At 35.5% G+C, this 12986-nt stretch overlaps 1 long non-coding RNA gene across 1 annotated transcript in view; it reads left to right on the top strand.

Moving 5' to 3' along the window:
* Positions 1-12986, top strand: part of LOC142224234 (uncharacterized) — a 63646-nt gene that overhangs the window by 29648 nt on the left and 21012 nt on the right. Inside the window, exon 2 of the long non-coding RNA XR_012719085.1 lies at positions 7423-7684. This is a non-coding gene — a long non-coding RNA (uncharacterized LOC142224234). The remainder of the gene's footprint in view (positions 1-7422; positions 7685-12986) is intronic.

The raw sequence follows: 12986 nt of genomic DNA, 5'->3' as shown, positions 1-12986 counted from the left end.
TATGCAAAATGTGCGATTTCAGTCGCACGCATGCGACTAAAGTCGCACAAAAGGGAAATGCTTTAATTTGAAGCAATTTTTATAAATGGGAATTCATCGCCGTGCACCTAACCTGGGAAGCACCGTTGTGCAATGGCCCTCCTTGGCCATGGATTCAACCCCAGTTTCGACCAAACAGCAAAATGTGTTTCATCGGTAGATGCTGAGTGTTTCAAAGCTTTTCTAAGAACTTCTCTAAGAACTTCTCTAAGAACGATACCTAACCTACACGGTGTTCTGGTTTGTTCAGTCGTTGTTTTATTACATAACATTTCACCCACTAGATCCGTTCTAGTACACTGGTAGAAAAAGTTTCGTTAATACGATGAATTTCTACGTTGTATTAACGAAATTCTTCATTAAAAGTCAGCCAACGTAGCATTTCGTTATAACAACGTAATTTTACGTTATATTTACGAAACCCTTTATGGAATACATTTCGTAGTATTAACGAATAATTACGTTGCTATTACGTAGCCTTTTCGTTGCATTAACGAATATTATTCGTTGTATGAATGAAATTTATTCATTGTATGGATGTAGCTTATACGTTGTATGAACGAAAATCATTCATTGTATTAATGAAACCCAACCATTATTATTTTTTGTTAAGATCTTTGAAATAGGATTTATATACTCGTACAGTAGGAAATAATATTTATTGATAAATTAAGTAATTTGTAATCATATAGTGTGACTTTCACTTAAGAAAAAAAGCCTCTAATTTCTAAGACCAAAAAATGATAATCGTATCGCCGTGTCCTTTTGTCCAATTTATTTTTGCAATCAAGGTTCATTACGGCAATTGTTCCGCCTTCTTCATCTGAAAGTTCACTTCCCCCTGGCATTTTCACTAAAGATTTAAAATTTACACTAAATTTCTTGCGAATATACAAAAAACACCAATTTAACTATGTTTATTATTCACAACGAAACTGTAATAAGCCTGTGCACTCTTCAGCGAAAAGAACGTAAATGTTGTTAAGGTTTGCCCATCAGACTAGTTTTCTGTTGAACTTTTTACCGTTTGTTTTTCAAGACGCACACGCAAAGATGCTTACTGCCATGCTTAGATGTGTATGTACAAATTACATAGACGCTACAGATGTATTAGAGAGAGTATGGAGAGACGTTTTAGAGAGAGAGTACGGAGAGGCAGAAATACTCAAACTCCCATTCATATTATTAATGAACATATTTCATTAATATGACGAAATATAACAATTTAAAATTTATTTTTTAACGATTCATATCATTATATTAACGATCGCTTTCGTTTTATAAGTGAAATTTTCAATTCCAGTTTCGAAGTATATAAAACGACTATTTTAAGGGCTAAAAGTTTCCAAAAGTTACTCTCTATGTGCAAATGATTATAATAATTTCATCTTGGAAAAAAAATTTATTCTAGTTTTTGAAAAAAATACAAAGTTAATATTCGTAATATTAACGAAACAGGTTTCATTAATATAACGAAAAACCAAAACACAAAATTGTCTTTTAACGATTGATTTCGTTGTATTAACGATCACTTTCGTTCTTATAACGAAAAATTTCGTAATATTAACGAAAAATAATCAACGAAGCCCGTTCGTTAATAGTACGAAACATTTTTCTACCAGTGTACCAAATAGTTTTTTATAATTATCTCTAAGAACTTCTCTAAGAACGATACCTAACCTACACGGTATTCTGGTTTGTTCAGTCGTTGTTTTATTACATAGCATTTCATCCACTAGATCCGTTCTAGTACCAAATAATTTTTTATAATTATCACAAATTTTTACTGGAAGTCGTTCGTTTATTGCAAAATTCCAGCAAAAGGGAGCCAGAGAGACATCAAATGTAACATTTGAGAAATAGAGAAGTTGCAAGTTTTTGCTAGAGATTTTGTTGCCAGTAAAAACTTGTAAGAGTTTGTCATAAACAAATCATACGTGCAATATACTTCACAGAGTCAATTAGAAGTGTAGTATAAAAAATAAATATTTTTTTTTATATTTCTGCTAATTTTAGCAAAGGAAAAAATCATTTTTACTTTCTTGTAAGTTTACGTCTTACTGGATTTTATCTTACAATAAGTTGGTAAATATCTTTTCATGTTAAAGGGACTGTTCATTTATTGTTTTTGTGTTGTTTTATAGAAAATTTTTTGTAATAAAAAGACCTCACAAATTTAGCGACTTTTTTTTATCATTATGTGACTTTTTTGCGACGTTTCCAAAATTTCCAACGGTAACACTCTTCGAGGGCATATTCATATATGAACGTAGCAAATTTCCACCGGATCGGATGAAAGTTGCTCCTTCCAGAGGATCAGGAAATCAAATCCGAGCATCGGTTTATATGGAGCTATATGTAAAATTATGCACTGATTTGGAGCAATTTTTGAACGGTGTTTAAAGGGCATATCGATCGGATAAAATCTGGTTCACCAAAGCATTCACAAATCAAAATCTGGGGGTATATATAATTATGGACCTATATCTTAGAGAACATATGCTAACATCACATACCAAATTTCAACCAGATCGGATGAAATTTGCTCCTCCCCTCCTGTATGTTCAAGCAAAATCTGTGGATCGGTTTATATGGGGGCTATAAATAATTGTGGACCGATATGGACCAATTATTGCATGTTTGTTAGAGACCATATACTAACACTTCGTACCAAATTTCAACGAGATCGGATGAAATTTTCTTCTCAAAGATGCTACGCAAGCCAAATCTGGCGGTCGGTTTATATGTAAAAGTGATCCGACATGGCCCATTTGCAATAACACCCGACAAACATTAATAACAATTTTTTGTTCAATGTCGATAGCTTGTTTAGTTCGGAAGTTGGCGTGATTTCCATAGACGGAAGGACCAACATCGCTAAATCGACTTAGAATTTCACCACGACCCACAATATATATGCTATATAGGGTCTTAGACCCATATTTCTATGTGTTACAAACGGAATTACAAAGTTAATACACGCCCGTCCTATGGTGGATGATAAAATTGACCACAATTTATTTAGGAGGACTTTTTATACCCTCCACCATAGGATGGGGGTATATTAACTTTGTCGTTCCGTTTGTAACACATCGAAATATTGCTCTAAGACCCCATAAAGAATATATATTCTGGGTCGTGGTGAAATTCGGAGTCGATCTAAGCATGTCCGTCCGTCCGTTCATCTGTCTGTTGAGATCACGCTAACTTCCGAACGAAACAAGCTATCGACTTGAAACTTGGCACAAGTAGTTGTTATTGATGTAGGTCATATGGTATTGAAAATGGGTCATATCGGTCCACTGTTACGTATAGCCCCCATATAAACGGACCCTCAGATTTGGCTTGCGGAGCCTTTAAGAGAAGCATATTTCATCCGATCCGACTGAAATTTGGTACATGGTGTTGGTATATGGTCTCTAATAACCATGCAAAAATTGGTCCACATGGGTCCATAATTATATATAACCCCCATATAAACCGATCCCCAGTTTTGGCTGGCGGAGCCTCTCAGAGAAGCAAATTTCATCCGATCCGGTTGAAATTTGGAACATGCTGTTAGTATATGGTATCTAACAACCGTGCCAGAATTGGTCCATATCGGTCCATAATTATATATAGCCCCCATATAAGCCGTTCTCCAGATTTGACCTCCGGAGCCTCTTGGAGGAGCAAAATTCATCCGGTCCGGTTCAAATTTTGAACGTGGTGTTAGTATATGGTCTATATAGTCTATAGTTATATTTAGCCGATCTCCAATCACACAAAAATTGGTCCATGTCGGTTCATAATCATGGTTGCCACTCGAGCCAAAAATAATCTACCAAAATTTTATTTCTATAGAAAATTTTGGTAAAATTTAATTTCTTTAGAAAATTTTGTCAAAACTTTATTTCTATACAAAATTTTGTAAAAATTTTACTTCTATAAAAAATTTTGTCAAAATTTTATTTCTATTTTCTATAGAAATAAAATTTTGTCAAAACTCTATTTCTATAGATTTTTTTAAAATTTTATTTCTATAGAAAATTTTGTGAAAATTTTATTTCTATAGAAAATATTGTTAAAATATTATTTCTATAGAAAATGTTGTCAAAATTTTATTTCTATAGAAAATTTTGTCAAACTGAATTATATACGTATTTAATCGTTTTTATACCCTCCATCATAGGATGGGGGTATATTAACTTTGTCATTCCGTTTGTAACACATCGAAATATTGCTCTAAGACCCCATAAAGTATATATATTCTGTGTCGTGGTGAAATTCTGAGTCGATCTAAGCATGTCCGTCCGTCCGTCCGTCTGTTGAAATCACGCTAACTTCCGAACGAAACAAACTATCGACTTGAAACTTGGCACAAGTAGTTGTTATCGATGTAGGTCGGATGGTATTGCAAATGGGCCATATCGGTCCACTTTTACGTATAGCCCCCATATAAAGGGACCCTCAGATTTGGCTTGTGGAGCCTCTAACAGAAGCATATTTCATCCGATCCGGCTGAAATTTGGTAGATGGTGTTGGTATATGGTCTCTAACAACCATGCAAAAATTGGTCCACACCGGTCCATAATTATATATAGCCCCCATATAAACCGATCCCCAGATTTGGCTTGCGGAGCCTAAAAGAGAAGCAAATTTCATCCGATCCGGCTGAAATTTGGTACATGGTGTTGGTATATGGTCTCTAACAACCACGCAAAAATTGGTTCACATCGGTTCATAATTATATATAGCCCCCATATAAACCGATCCCCAGATTTGGCTTGCGGAGCCTCAAAGAGAACAAAATTTCATCCGATCCGGCTGAAATTTGGTACATGATGTTGGTACATGGTCTCTAACAACCATGCAAAAATTGGTCCATATCGGTCCTTAACTATATATAGACCCCATATAAACTGATCCCCAGATTTGGTTTGTGGACCCTCTAAGAGAAGCATATTTCATCCGATCTGGCTGAAATTTGGTACATGGTGTTGATATAAGGTCTCTAATAATCATGCAAAAATTGGTCCACATCGGCCCTTAATTATATATAGACCCCATATAAACCGATCCCCAGATTTGGCTTGCGGAGCCTCAAAGAGGAGCAAATTGCATCCGATCCGGCTGAAATTTGGTACATGGTATTGGTATATGGTCTCTAACAACCGTGCAAAAATTGGTCCACATCGGTCCATAATTATATATGGCACCCATATAAACCGATTCCCAGATTTGGGTTGCGGAGCCCCAAAGAGAAGTAAATTTCATCCGATCCGCCTGAAATTTGGTACATGATATTGGTATATGGTCTCTAACAACCATGCAAAGATTGGTCCACATCGGTTCATAATTATATATAGCCCCCATATAAACCGATCCCCAGATTTGGCTTGCGAAGTCTCCAAGAGAAGCAAATTTCATCCAATCCGGTTGTAATTTGGAACATGGTGTTAGTATATGATCTTTAACAACCGTGCCAGAATTGGTCCATATCGGTCCATAATTATATATGGCCCCCATATAAAACATTCTCCAGATTTGACCTCCGGAGCCTCTTGGAGGAGCAAAATTCATCCGATCCGGTTCAAATTAGGCACGTGGTGTTAGTATATGGTCGCTAACAACCATACCAAAATTGGTCCAATCACACAAAAATTGGTCCATATCGGTTCATAATCATGGTTGCCACTAGAGTCAAAAATAATCTACCAAAATTTTATTTCTATAGAAAATTTTGTCAAAATTTTATTTCTAGAGAAAATTTTGTTAAAATTTTAGTCGGTTCATAATAAAATTTTCATCATTGTCAAAATTTTATTTCTATAGAAAATTTTGTTCAAATTTTATTCGGTTCACAATCATGGTTGCCACTCGAGCCAAAAATAATCTACCAAGATTTTATTTCTATAGAAAATTTTGTCAAAAGTTTATTTCTATAGAAAATTTTGTTAAAATTTTATTGCTGTAGAAATTTTTGTCAAAATTTTCTTTCTATAGAAAATTTTGTCAAAATTTTTATTTCTATAGAAAATTTTGTGAAAATTTTATTTCTTAGAAAATTTTGTTAAAATTTTATTTCTGTAGAAAATTTTGTCAAAATTTTATGTCTACTTTGTCAAACTGAATTATATACGTATTGGATCGATCTTTTTTGATTTAATATATACCACGTATGGACTTACATACAATTTAGAAGATGGTGTTAGGAGGTTTTAAGATACCTTGCCATCGGCAAGCGTTACCGCAACTTAAGTAATTCGATTGTGGATGGCAGTGTTTAGATGAAGTTTCTACGCAATCCATGATGGAGGGTACATAAGCTTCGGCCTGGCCGAACTTACGGCCGTATATACTTGTTTTTTATTTAATATATACCACGTATGGTCTTACTTACAATTTAGAAGACGGTGTTAGGAGGTTTTAAGATACCTTGCCATCGGCAAGCATTACCGCAACTCAAGTAACTCGATTGTGGATCGCAGTGTTTAGAAGAAGTTTCTACGCAATCCATGGTGGAGGGTACATAAGCTTCGGCCTGGCCGAAATTACGGTCGTATATACTTGTTTTCACTTCAATAGATAGATCCAATTTGGACTAATGCTAATTTGAAACGGTGGAATGCCCTTGATATGGGTTCGAGAATCTCACCTATGGACAGGGTCTCACGTGGTCTAGCGCAATTCTAATACGATACAAGAGGCGATGGATTTCATTTTCATAGGAATAGGGTAACATTAAGCTTTTTTGCTAACCGATCGTCACCAAATGTGGCACAAAATAATCTTATTTACCACTTCAAGTGTGCAAAACTTTGTCAGTGATACCTCACAAATGCTTATGTTTACTAATTCAGTAGGGTTGGTTGACGGTGTGATATAGTCGGCCGCGCTCGACTTTCCACTTTACGAGTACTTACTTGTTGTTTTAGACAATGCCTAGTCATGCGTGAATATTTATTTTTTTAGCTGTTTTTGTGATGACAGGAAGTGAAAACAGAACAAAAATTACGGATATTAAATTTTCACTTCATACAATTTTCAAAATATATTAATTTATTATATTATATTTAAATATAACGAAGTATTTGTTTTGCAAAATTTGCTTAAAATATTCTCACCTACTGCTCGTATAAATGATCAAATTGTTTATATCGATGTTGAGAAAAAAAGTGGATTGATATCAATTATTTTATTTTTTTCGAAATAAACAAATATAAAATTACTACGTTATAAAAAATTATAAAAATTATATATTAAAATAAAAATAAAATGGTCTACCATAAGTTAAAATAAATTTATCAAATATATTTAATCCTCCCTCTTAGGTGACTTCATATGTCAATGTTTTTCACTATTTTTATCATCTTTATTTCTTTATTATAATTTTTTTTTCAGAACTCCCATTCTCCAACCAATGAATAATAATTATGAAAAGTGACAAAAATGTTGAGGGAATATTTATGATAAATAAAAATTTCATCTCTTGCAACATTTTAAATATGTATGAAGAACTAAAAGCTTAAATCCCTAAGGATAAAGTCAACGTTACGAATGGCTCTTTTCTGTTGCTGGAATGTTGGTATCACTAACGAACTTCATATTTAATGTTAAATTTATGGATAAATGGAAAAGCTGTACGTACATCTTGGAAGTTAAGGTATGATACATTTACAATATTTATGAAAAAATGAAGATAATGAAATGAATAGAAAACTAAAGTTATGAAATATTTGTGATAATACAATTAAGTTAAGTTTGTTGTTTGTTTTTATTTTTGCTATGTCATATTAGACAGTTATAAAGTTGGGAAATTCTTGGGAATTTTTATATTAAACCGTCGAAAATTTATTTATTTATTAAAATGTCTAAACTAAAATAACTAGCAGCTTATGCTATCGGCTTAGCATCGAAAATAATTTGCCTTTACCAATTACGACAATCATGAAAATATGTTTTCTGCACTAGCTGGTAATTTGTAAACGACCTCTGAAGTCTGAGTTTAAGCTCTTCGGGAACAATTTCGATACCCACTAGATTCCTGGAAGATGATGCAAAAATATTTTTCAGTTCATTTCAGTTTTGGTTAGTGGCACTTAGTATATGCAAATATAATACTTTTCTTTGCAAACATTTTGTTTTTGTAATTGAAAAAATATAGAATTTAAGAGATACTCTCCCAAGGACATCGGTGTGAGCTTCCCGAAAATAATGTCTCTATATATGGAGACTACATCAATTTCTGGATTTATAATAACAATTTTTTGTTTGACTTTTAGAGGAATCTCAAACACATTGTTTAAGCGAGCAAGAAAATACAATGAAATAATGCCTTTTATGTGATTTGAAACATAGATTTGTGCCCGATTTACTCGAATGAACACGAGAAGTAAAATTTGGAATTTTTGCTTCCAGTTTCCTAGTTTTCGATGATCAGTGCCCCTTCTCCACTATTAAGAAATTAAATCGAAAGACCATATTATATGAAGATTATATCAACCCTTATTGATATAAACCAATTTTTATATCCACCACCATAGAATGGTGACGGGGGTATAATAAGTTTGTCATTCCGTTTGTAACATATCGAAATATCGATTTCCGACTACATAAAGTATATATATTCTTGATCAGGGAGAAATTCTAAGACGATATAACGATGTCCGTCTGTCCGTCTGTCTGTCTGTCTGTTGTAATCACGCTACAGTCTTCAATAATGAAGTAATCGTGCTGAAATTTTGCACAAACTCGTCTTTTGTCTGCAGGCAGGTCAAGTTCGAAGATGGACTATATCGGTCCAGGTTTTGATATAGTCCCCATATTAACCTACCTCCCGATTTGGGGTCTTGGGCTTATAGAAATCGAAGTTTTTATCCAATTGGCCTGAAATTTGAAATCTAGAGGTATTATATGACCATAAAAAGGTGTGCCAAAAATGGTGAGTATCGGTCCATGTTTTGGTATAGCCCCCATATAGACCGATCTCCCGATTTTACTTCTTGGGCTTATAGAAACCGCACTTTTTATCCAATTTGCCTGAAATTTTAAATCTAGAGGTATTATAGGACCAAAAATACGTGTGCCAAAAATTCTGAGTATCGGTCCATGTTTTGGTATAGCCCCCATATAGATCGATCTCCCGATTTTACTTCTTGGGCTTATAGAAACCGCAGTTTTTATTCAATTTAACTGAAATTGGAAATCTAGAGGTATTGTAGGACCACAAATACGTGTGCCAAAAATTCTGAGTATTGGTCCATGTTTTGGTATGGTCCCCATATAAAACGACCTCCCGATTTGGGGTCTTGGGCTTATAGAAACCGTAGTTTTTATCCAATTTGCCTGAAATTGGAAATCTAGAGGTAATTTAGGACCAGAAAGAGGTGTGTCGAAAATGGTGAGTATCGGTCCATATTTTGGTATAGCCCCCATATAGACCGATTTCCCGATTTTACTTCTTGGGCTTCTAGAATCCGAAGTTTTTATTCTATTTGCCTGAAATTGGAAATCTAGAGGTATTTTCGGGTCATAAATAGGTGTGCCGAAAACGGTGAGTATCGGTCCATATTTTCGTTTAGCCCCCATAAGAACGATCTCCCGATTTAACTCCTTGGGTTTCTAGAAACCGTAGTTTTTATCTGATTTGCCTGAAATTGTAAATATTATGGTATTTTAGGGTCACAAAAACGTGTATCGGATTAAGTTTTTATCGGTCCATTTGGTAATGCCTCCATATAGACCAACTTCACTTCTTGAGGGTGTAGAAGGCGCACTGATCATGAAAATTGCTTGAAACTCAATGATTTCAAATCAAGACGTTATTTTATAATTTTCTTGCACACTTACAAGAGATGTTAATGATTCCTCTAAAACTCAAACAAAAATGGTTCTTATAAATCCAGAATCTGATATAGTCCTCATAGGTGAAATCTTGAAATTTATCTTCGGGAAATGTCCTCAAGTCCTCAAGCCCTCCTGAAATTTCAAAGGAAACCCTAATATTTGGTTCATGGTTGTGGGTATTTAAGATTCGGCTCGGCCGAACTTAGTGCTGTACTTGTTTGTATTAAATTGAGAACACGAATTTTTGAAATTCGTGTTCCTCCGTCAAAGTTGTATGTCTTCGGACGCCACGAATCACGTCCTCATGAAATTAAGCCTGAAAATCAAAAATGAAACAAATTGTAATTGGGGACCCCAGCAAAAAAGCGTCGCCAAAAAAGTAATGAAGATGTTCCTTTTTGATCCGGAAGTGGTGCTAAATTGACGCAGAAGCGATGAATTTAACATGGGCTTGTCATAAGACGGAAGTCCTCCATTTCAACAGCCGTTGCACTGAATTTGCATCACTTTTTTAGGTGTAATCCGAATTCAATGTTTTGGATATAAATTAAAAAATTCTAAGATATTTTGTCAAATAAATAATTTTTATAATTATACCCTGCGTCATACTGTGGAACAGGGTATTATAAGTTATTGCATATGTTTGCAACACCCAGAAGGAGACGAGATAGAAACATGGTGTCTTTGGCAATAATGCTCAGGGTGGGCCCCTGAATCGATCTAGCCATGTCCGTCTGACAGTCCGTCCGTATGTCTGTCTGTGAATACATTTTTGTGATCAAAGTCTAGGTCGCAGTTTAAGTCCAATCGCCTTCAAATTTGGCACAAGTTCCTGTTTTGGAATAAAGGGTGATACGGTCAAAATTTGGTCAAGGGAAAACGCGTGTAAATCGGTGAAATCGTTTATTTAAAAAATCAAATTAAATTTCTTTTTCAAGTTCAATTAGTATAAAATTCAGGAAAAATATTCAGTTAGGCTTTCGCGTTTCCAAATCCGAATTGCCGGGCCTCACGCTTGACACCTGCCATCAGATTTTGTACAGCCACCTTGTCCACCTTCTTCGCCGCAGAAAGCCAGTTTGCTTGAACTGCTGCTCGTCCTTAGCAGTTTTTTGGTCTTCTTTAGGTTCCGCTTGACAATAGCCCAGTATTTCTCAATTGGGCGGAGCTCTGGCGTGTTGGGAGGGTTCTTGTCCTTGGGAACCACCTGCACGTTGTTGGCGGCGTACAACTCCATGGCCTTTTTACCGTAATGGCAAGATGCCAAATCCGGCCAAACAGTACGGAACAACCGTGTTTCTTCAGGAAAGGCAGCAAACGTTTATTCAAACACTCTTTTACGTAAATTTCTTGGTTGACAGTCCCGGAAGCTATGAAAATTCTGCTTTTCAAGCCGCAGGTACAGATGGCTTGCCAAACCAGATATTTCTTTGCGAACTTTGACAGTTTTATGTGCTTGAAAATATCTGCTACCTTTCCCCTTCCTTTTGCCGTATAAAACTCCTGTCCCGGAAGCTGCTTGTAGTCGGCTTTGACGTAGGTTTCGTCGTCCATTACCACGCTGTCAAACTTCGTCAGCATCGTCGTGTACAGCCTCCGGGATCGCGCTTTGGCCGTCGTATTTTGTTTATCATCGCGATTTGGAGTCACTACCTTCTTGTAAGTCGATAGTCCGGCTCGTTTTTTGGCTCGATGCACGGTTGTAGACGATACACCCAGCTTATTTGCGGCATCTCGGAGAGAGAGGTTAGGGTTTCGCTTGAAACTACCGGCAACTCTCTTTGTCGTCTCAGCGGCTTTCGGTTTTCGATTTCCCCCCGATCCAGACTTCCTGGCTGTCGACAAACGTTCCCCAAACACTTTAATTACATTTGTAACGGTTGATTTGGCAACTTTTAGCGATTTTGCCAGCTTTGCGTGCGAGTAGCTCGGATTTTCGCGATGCGCGAGCAAAATTTTGATACGCTGCTCTTCTTGTTTGGACGGCGTTTTGACAACTGAAGAGTGAATTCCAAAATCAAAATAGGAGCAACATTCTACACACACCACCGTGGTGCAATGGTTAGCGTGCCCGCCTTGCATACACAAGGTCGTGGGTTCGATTCCTGCTACGACCGAACACCAAAAAGTTTTTCAGCGGTGGATTAAGAAATACGTCAAGTTTATATTGACCAAATTTTGACCGTATCACCCTTTAGCATGATTTCAACAGACGGACGGACATGCTTAGATCGACTCAGAATTTCACCATGACCCAGAATATCTATACGTTATGGGGTCTTAGAGCAATATTTCGATGTGTTACAAACGGAATGACAAAGTTAATATACCCCCATCCTATGGTGGAGGGCATAAAAAGTTAAAATTACCCATTAGAAGTATGAAAAAACCCAAGTTATAAAAAAATTGAATTAAAATAACTTCCTGGGTAGTTAAAATAAAGAACATCATTTGAAGTGTATCATCTGGAAGTGCTTTTAAAGTTGTGCCTTTGGAAGAACTTCCAATTTTTGGCTGGGGACCTATTTTTCCAATAGTTGAAATAAATCCCCAATCAAATGGCTATATAAGTCTCCATAAAATGTGTTCACAGACAGGCGGCCATGGCTAGATCGATTCAGGAGCTGTCCCTGAGTATTACTGGCATCTCCTTCTGGGTGTTGCAAACAAATGCACTAGCTTATAATACCCTATTGCACTGTGTGGCGCAGGGCATAAAAATTCTCAAAATTGGGGTCATATCTAATTGTGAAAATAAATCCATAAAGTCCTTTAGGAATTTATTATCCAAAATTATTAAATATATCCCCGACAACCTTAATGAAAAATTTCCCCAATATTTTGGCGAATTATAACGCAAAAAAATTAGACAAATATCTAAGTAGAAAAATAATTAATTTTTAGATTATTTGAGAGATGACATTTTTGGATTAAAGACCAATAAATCAAATCAATACTAAAATCCCTAACGAAATATCAAATTATTTGGAAGTGCTTTTTTTTAGTGTACATTGGATGCTTTCCCTTAAATTTTCAAGCACTTTGAAACCCATTTTCCATATACTTAACTAGATTTTCTTATACATCCTTTTACATTTTAAGCTTTATGATGCATAAAT

The sequence above is a fragment of the Haematobia irritans genome, chromosome 2, assembly GCF_050003625.1.
Source record: "Haematobia irritans isolate KBUSLIRL chromosome 2, ASM5000362v1, whole genome shotgun sequence".
NCBI lineage: Eukaryota > Metazoa > Arthropoda > Insecta > Diptera > Muscidae > Haematobia > Haematobia irritans.
Note: the sequence above shows the minus strand (reverse complement) of the source record. Positions and strands in the feature narration are given on the sequence as shown.